Source organism: Branchiostoma belcheri, unplaced genomic scaffold (genome assembly GCF_001625305.1).
Source record: "Branchiostoma belcheri isolate BF01 breed outbred unplaced genomic scaffold, Haploidv18h27 scaffold47, whole genome shotgun sequence".
NCBI classification, from domain to species: domain Eukaryota; kingdom Metazoa; phylum Chordata; class Leptocardii; order Amphioxiformes; family Branchiostomatidae; genus Branchiostoma; species Branchiostoma belcheri.
This window is the reverse complement of record NW_017804098.1, coordinates 510496-518917: the sequence shown is the minus strand read 5'-3', so window position 1 is coordinate 518917 and position 8422 is coordinate 510496. Positions and strand designations below refer to the sequence as shown.

At 36.6% G+C, this 8422-nt stretch overlaps 1 protein-coding gene across 2 annotated transcripts in view; it reads left to right on the top strand.

The window, feature by feature from the left end:
• Positions 1-57: 57 nt before the first annotated feature.
• LOC109479221 (sialin-like) overlaps positions 58-8422 on the top strand; it is a 40683-nt gene continuing 32318 nt past the window's right edge. Inside the window, exons 1-3 of one of the 2 annotated variants that reach the window (XM_019781140.1) lie at positions 58-152; positions 1129-1202; positions 1634-1802. The gene's annotated coding sequence lies outside the window, so the exon portion shown is untranslated. The remainder of the gene's footprint in view (positions 153-1128; positions 1203-1633; positions 1803-8422) is intronic. The other variant, XM_019781139.1, reaches the window with a different exon arrangement.

Sequence of the window (8422 nt, the reverse complement as noted above, 5' to 3'; positions counted from 1 at the left end):
AATGTTACACCACTGCTGATTGGCTAAGATTCTGTGCAGACCAAACGGGCAAATGTGTACTGCAATTTGATTGGTTGAGTTTTCCCAGGTGCCAGATTCTTTCGCAAGGCATGCTGGGACGTTGGTGTTGCAACCTACACAAAAATGGAAAGGTGAGCTGAGTTGTTGTCTGAGTAGATAGCCTGCCAGGTGTGTCAGGTATCCCCAGGCAGGTGTGACGCGACGTTTACACCAATGGGAACAATGGGAAACTTCTCAAAACAGGAAGGGAAGTGTCTGGTTACTTACGTCGGGCGGATGGCATCATTTCTATGAAATCACACCCAATCTGACTCTGTTCTTGATTTTTAACTTGTTTAGATGACTCATTCAACATTTTTTTTTAGGAAAACAATTGTATGCTAGTCATGCCCTAAACACCCTTGTTTTTGCAACAAAAGCATGGAATGGTCCCCAGGGGTTTGATGGTGTAAAGGCTAAATGAGCAGTGTGTGATGATTTGACAGTATGGGGTCTCAGTAAAGTCATCAATTACTACATCTGCACTCTGTTTTATTATGGACAGCATAACATAACAAACATATGTATGGTGATGAGTGTTTTATTGCTGTGTTTGTAAAAATTCTAACCTGACATCAGAAAAGAAGAATTTTCAGTCTCTGAATTCCTCTCTGATGTGTTACTTAGTTATTAAGAACTGCTTGAAACATCAGTTATCTTGTAGGAATCAGGATGTAGTACCACCTCAATATTATAATGTAAATGCACATCGTAAAGCAGATACTAGTGATAAATTGTATAACTATTATATCTTAATGACATTTTCTAAAATAACCTTATAAGAAACATTATATCTTCTTTTTTGCGGCTTTATTAAAAACAAAGTAAATCTTCGAATGTTTATATCAAACATGATAATATAAAAATCATCACAATCTGCTAATGTTAACGTTACATACTGAATGAGCCAGTCCATGTTACCCATGGTGCCCTCTGACCAGTAGGAAATTTGAATACTTAGTAAGTAGCATTTTGTAATCCAAACATGGTGTGGATATGACATTTACAGCCACCTAGTCATTACCTCAAGGTACTATTTTCATTACCTAGTCCATTTATGCCTTGCAGGGACCTGTGCACTGCGCTACAGGTGGCTGCATCCACTGACACTGATCATGCTGTGATAAGAAGACTGACAATAGGTTTGTGATTGCCCATGTTTTTTCCCCATTGCATGTTTCACTGTACCATATGGTTGCATTATGTGCGCGTTGTAAAAGGTGATAACAATTCTCCATGACTCACTGCCATGTGCAACTATGTGTAATGGAATAAGTTTCCTCTTTAATACTGCCCATTGACATTTACTAGCTCGGTAGTAACATTATTTTTATTGAAAGAATTTTGTTCAAAACAGGTCTTTTATATGTAATATGTAATGTTATACTATTAATAGTAAAGCAGGCATAATTGATTTTACAGGAAAGCACCATTTCTGATATTTCCTATTGTTTGAACATTATGCCTTGCTACATGGCCTCAAAATCTTCATCAAAATGTTCTTTTTTTCACAGATTAATATAACGTTATAGGATCTATGGTAGATGAAGTCATTACATGGTTTATTTTCCAGTCTTATGCAGGAGCTTGTAAACTGCCCTAAAATCATTCCAGATCCAGAGTTTGGACAGGAGATACAGATTTGTCAATGAGTGTTTGCATTAACTGCCCCTTGATTAGACTATCAGTTCCAAAGATGGAGAATTGTTGATGTCAGAGATCATTAAACAGATGGAACAGTGGTAAGTAGTAAATAGGTGTGGGTAAATCATTATTCAAATCTAACATGCTTCCTAATATGACTCAGGTTCGTACCATATGTTTCTAAAAAAGAGATTCCCTATAGTGAATTATTCTGCAACTGCATGCTTTTGGATAAGATATCAATGACAGTGAACCATCAATTCAGATTAGTAATTGGCTTATACTGTAGTTATATAAAAATATTATCATGAATATTATTGTTGGCTACTAAGTATTTCATTTATAGCCTATCACATATCAAAAATGCAGGTCATGGTCTCCCCACATTCTTGATGACAAGGCCTTGCAGTAGTGGTCAAGTATAATGTGTAAAAACCGTACAGAGTAAGCATGTAGTGGGTTCTCTTAGTAGTGATCTAGTAGGTGTAAATTCAGCTTTACTATGTTGACGAGATAGTTGCCATGGGAACAGAGTGGCTGGTGATAATTTACAACCCATAAAGTTCAGGACCAAACAAGATCTTGTTCTGGATCTCTCACTGGTTTAAAGTTTTGAAGATGATGTGGAGAAAGAACATGATGGGGCTTGGAACATTATCTTTGTTTCTTCTATCTTTGTTATCTTCTTAGGGATGCTTAGAGATTATTAGAACTTGGTTTCTCTGACAGGTGGTAAGTTACTTGTAAGCTCAAGGAAGGAATTTTTTAAGAATCATCATGAATCTTTTGTACTCCTAGCTTCCAGAGTTTCCAGATAAGTCAGCTGCTACAATATATTAGATCAAATCGTATGGTAAGGAACACCCATTTTTACAGTAATAATAATTTCTGATGTTCATAAATCTGTCATTCTTGCTGCTCATGTTGTAAGTGGCAGCAGGTGCACGGTTACGTTACAGTATTTACACAGCTTAAATTTTTATTTGGTGAGGATAATTGAGTTTGCACATCTGAACAATATTCTAAGACCAAGGTAGAAAGTTGTCCTTGTTATCAAATCTGGGCATTAGCTCTGTCTGAGCTGACAATATGCAGAGCTGACTCAGTGCATGGTTCAGAATTAATGGCCCAGCTCCAAGAAATGTAAATGCTGCTGCCCCTGTTGACACTGGTAAGCTTTATCCTTCCAATGCCCTGTCAGTTGACTGTAGGTTCCTGATCAGGGTGTAGGTTTGATATTCATGTGGACTGATGAATGTTAAGCTAAACATTTTTGCTGACTATCTCCTCTTCTTTGTTAATTAAGGTTAAAACCTACATCTTCCTGTAATGCAATACCTATAATTTGTAGTCTGGGAAAAAGTTGAGTACAATTAACCTTCAGCCTCAGGATTCTCAGGTACCAAAGTCAGAGTGTCAGGATACCCTTGAAGGATCATACTTACGGTTGATATATGCGAAAGCTAAGTAATAAAGATTATGAGACACTCCCAGGGGCAATGGATTTAACTCAAAGAAAATATACAGAGTCATTACCTCTATATGTTACAAGTTTAGATACTCATTCTAGTTTGCTGGTGTTAAGGAGTGACAACTGAAAAGAAAAAAAAAACAAAAAACTATGATTCAACCCTCATCATCATTGTATCCAGACATAACATATACAGAAACAACATGATGTATGTATACAGAAATAACATGCACACAGAAGACATCTGTCAGAACTGGACTGAGACAAAACAGAACCCATGTCTATGTTGTCATTTGGTATCATATGCTGGATCTAGTTTAATTAGACTGAAATGTTTGTTGCCTAGCCTGATTGGTGAACTCCCTTGTTCAAAAGTTCAGCTTTTATATTGAATCCTTTGACAGAATGTATTTACTACCAAATTTTAATGTTATAGTCTCACACTGTTTATAGAACTTTCGAAATTGTGCACCTGCTACCTGAAAAAGTCACATGATTATGGTTGGCAGGACCCAGCATGAATCAAACTGCAACCTCATTTCAGCCTGTACGTTCTGGCATTTCATAGCAAGAATATTGAGTGGCTGGATCAGAAAAGCCATGTGCAGGCAGGAAGTGTGATGCAGGTACATGTATAATCAGAAATTGGTTTGCCATTCAGGTCACAGTTTTATCTCCCCACAGGTGGCTGCAGAGATGTGTGGGGACAGCTATAGATCTCAGGTTAAAAGCTGAGGATATGGTCAATGCCAAATGTGTCAGTAGCATACAAATGTACCTTTCAATAGATGACTTTGATTAACACGGTATATTATGATACCCGTATGTGGCATGACTAATCTTTGGAAGGATTTAATCTGTATCATGGATGCCCACAACAACACAAATTGGAATTTATGATTCATGGAAGCTATATGGTACAGTTTCCATAGCCTGGGTATCAATATAGTGTAACCTCAGGAAGATGGGACCCAAGCTAATAGTTTCCTAAACTTAAAGGCATGATTAGAGCAGGAATTGTTCCGTACGAATGCTCACAGCTTGAGGCATAGTATGTTACACAGTGTCAGTGGTATAAGCAACTGTTCCCCTTGATCATGCATGATATTGTACAATTAGTCCATATTGTACTATTTGATGCCATAGTCTTCTGGAATACAATACAATGTACAATATTTTGGTTTGCTGTTTTGAACATCACTGGTTGATGCACTATACATATGGCATTACTTGTGTTTTGAGTTTTAACTACAGCATGAATTATACCCTAAAGCACTCCAGGGAATCTTTTCCAAGTTACCGGTATACATTTTCGGTTATTCATGCAGCTACACAGTGTTAGCAAACCACCAACCTATATATTCTACAGTTTAAAACAGGTCCAGGATATGACTGTATGTAATACACACCCATTGAGCAATAGTGGACCAGGATTTCAGTTATTTTGCAAATAAACAATTACAATGTAGAAGAGTCATGAAATGGAAACGTGGACTTGAAGCCATGAAGTAAGGATAATACTATAATAGGGAGTGTGTTACAACTGCCTTAGAGCGTCAAGTGACAGATTCCTGATGCCTTGCTTTTCAAGGAAGCGCTATCTACTTTTGATCAGCTCAGACTCTATGGTGTTATATGCAGGTGAGCATGATTGAAATGCAGTATATATATGAGTATAATGTTCATCATCAGAATTTCCAGTGCTGAATATGATGAGTCATTCTGTACTTAAGTACTTGGCAAGGATGATTGTATGTGTGTGTACCTGATGTTGCATTGGCTCCATACTTTCCATAATTCTTAACAATGCTGATAGCAAATCTATAAACAGATGCAGTCACAACAAAATTTTCCATTTTACAGTCGTGTACATGTTTTACTCAGAATCATCGATTTCAAGAATTACAATTTTATGTAATTACTATGGTAAGCTTCATGGACCAATAATAAATCATCCCCTAACCATAAAGACAAGGGTGTGGTAAGGAGAAAAGCTCAACCACTCCACTGTTAATTAGACATACTTTTACAAGAACTCTTACATTAAGCAAGGGCGATACTATATGAGGGGTCAATGTTGAAACCTAATTACCTAGCAGCCAGACAAATTGACTACAGCTTTATGATTTATTTATGTTACAAAGCATTTTGCAACCCATCAGTCTAAAAATTGCAAAGAGCTAAATTCCTGTCCAAACCACAGATTCTGAAGTCAAAACAACAAACTGTCTCTTTCAAATCAACCAAAAATGGTCCTTCCAGTACTAACAATACCAGACTAAGTGACACGTTCAAAGCAAATCCAACCATCAACTTTAACTTAAGTAAAAACTAGGCTGAACTTGAATGTGGAAATTTATTGATCAATATTGTATGATTGTCTGTATTAACATATAGAACATTACATAATTGTGGCATGGTGATGTATTATGGTAAACCATGGTGTTGATGGTATTGATGGATGGATTCATGATAAGTCATGAGATATGCATTAGAACACATTATTGTACATTCAATCTTCCAGCTTCCAAATTTTTATAAATACGAGTACTTGTAGTTCTATCTCACCTATATTACGGCATCTTTTTTCCCCTGCTTTGTCATGTTCAATCTATTTATTAAATTGTTTCTTTGCAAATGCATTAAAATGTATTAGATAGCATGATGGTAAAAGCTAGTGATGCATGTAATTGAAAATTTATGCAGCACAAATCTGCATCTCAAATTGATGTTCAGGCATAATCTTTTTCCTTGTATATAATATACAAGGCACAGAGCCACTGATTAATGTGATAAGTTCATATATAGACATGACAAATACTTGGATTATAGATATTGCAATTCACAAGTCCTTTGACACCTTGCCCATATAATTTCCTTTGAATACATGTATAGAATTTTAACAGTTTCAAGGGAGAAATATGGAGTCATTGCTATGCTGCCAGGATACCATTGTCTGACTGTTTATAGGATATTATGTGTAACATCTAAAAGCACTCCCTCAGCCTCTCCAACCTAACCAGTTCATCCCTTCATTATGTCACACTGTCATTTTGGGCAAATAAACTTGGGGGGGGGGGTGTTCAGACAGCTGGAGGTAAAACCCAGGACTTTACTGTTGTTGTACTTGAGCACCTCCAGGAGAGCCTACCAAGACCCTTTAATACCCCTGGTGAAATCTGCTCTCATATTATTGGAACATTACCAACAGTACATGGATTAATAAGCATGAGGCATCACTTGAATTTGGATGAGGGTCCCTTTTACCAATTTTTACTTAAAAACAAAAAGATTGTATAACAACAACAGTCACTGCTTTATTCACATGATCTGATGGTATACATTTTGCCTTTAAATATTAATCATAGTATTGGATGGCATTACAGAGGGAATCAGTATGATAAGGTGCAAATTGGGCCTCAGAGTTGGGGATGAGGTTAGGTTAACTGTATCCCTGATTGCATACTAACCATTACAGGAAACTATGGTCTGATTACAAATCAGCAAACATGTCTACTGGGGAAGACAATTAAGGCAGAATGAGTGTTCACGATAATCATATGTGGGGATTACATAGTTTGTGCTAGCAAGTCTCTTAGTAGTAAAAACTTTATAACTGATCATCTTGATGGATTTTATTTACAACATTATTGATTAAGTTTTTTCCATAAGTCCAACCATTACACATCTTAACCTTTATGCACTTACTGCACCCTCTGGCAATTATTATTGTTCCTTAGACTACATAATAAAAAAGAAAGATTGGGCTCAGTGTAGTTATCGAAAAAATTCCTGCTTTCCGAATACAATTGGTGTGTACAATGAACTTCTTTATCATTAGGCTCACACAGATGCAACGAAAACCTGATATTGTGGTAGGCAGAGTGTGATCATCTTCCAAGTCAGTTGCCTGGGGTATATCTTTGCAGATTTTATTCAGATCATGTTTGGCTCATATTTCAAAGGGTACTAATGGCCCAGGGAATTCATTTCCATGGCTATAGTTTACTCATTTTCTGATTTCACTGTGATACATCGTTTTACTGAGATACATTTGCTGCCAAGTTAAAAGCAGTTATAGAGCTCATGTAATCACTTTTTATGTGTTTGTTTTTTTCTAAGAGGCAACTACACCATCTGTTAATGAAGCAGTTAGTTTAGCTAGCTTTCCAGCAAAGACCTGCAAGTCACCTGCTTATTATAAAACAGGTAATATCATAGCAAGGAAGGTGCTTTAGTACCTTCTTCCCCCCAGGTCCCTTTTCTATATATAGATTCTAGAACAAGACATGAATATTAGATGACTGAAGACCAATAAGAGGTGTAGACCATATGATGCCTGGTACGAGAGGACACTTGTGATAGGAATTTCTTTTCTATGACAGGACATTTAGCGTGTTCAAGTCTTCGATGTGTCATTTGAAAAGTACAATGTAGATTTAGACAGACTTTCCTAGCCTTCATAGAATAAGACATGATAGAAGGAACAAGAATTCCGAGATTTCATACCTCCATGAAATATGGGCTTGATATGTAAATGTAAATTTCCTCTTTAATTATGCAAATTACCTCCGCATTAAAATGATATATGCATTGTGATGTATGTGAACTTTTGATTAACTTACAGATGTCCCAAGTATGACATTCCCATAATTCACCATTAAGAAATCATAGATTTTTTGCATAAATTATGCAAATTAGGTCATCATTTGCATAATTAGTATCTGTTGATGTTCTGCCTGCCATAGGTTACATACATTACATGTATGAAAGTAGTATAATGTAAAACACTGTAATTATAGAATTTCCTCATTAATTATGCAAATAAAGTCCTCATTTGCATAATTTGCATTTAATCATGTACATCTCTCTGTCAGCTACCTACACACCAAAAATTATGAAAATATGTTGTTCCTATCTTGACTTATTGGTTTTTAAACATTTCGCCAGAAAGTGCCCTGCAGTTCCAGAACAAGCTGCTAGGGGGACCAAACTCACACCACTTACTCCTCACAGGAAAAGCAATCTTTCACCAAAACATCAAGACCATAGCATGTTCAGGACAAAAGATACAAAAACCGGAAGTTCTGCTGCAGTACCAAGGTCATCCACCAGGAGGCCCATATTTGACCTTGACGTTTGTCTTCCTAAGACTTACCAACATACCAAATATCATCATAATCCATAAAGGCGTTCTGAAGTTATGCTGACCACAAAGTTGCGGAAACACAGACAGACAGACAGACA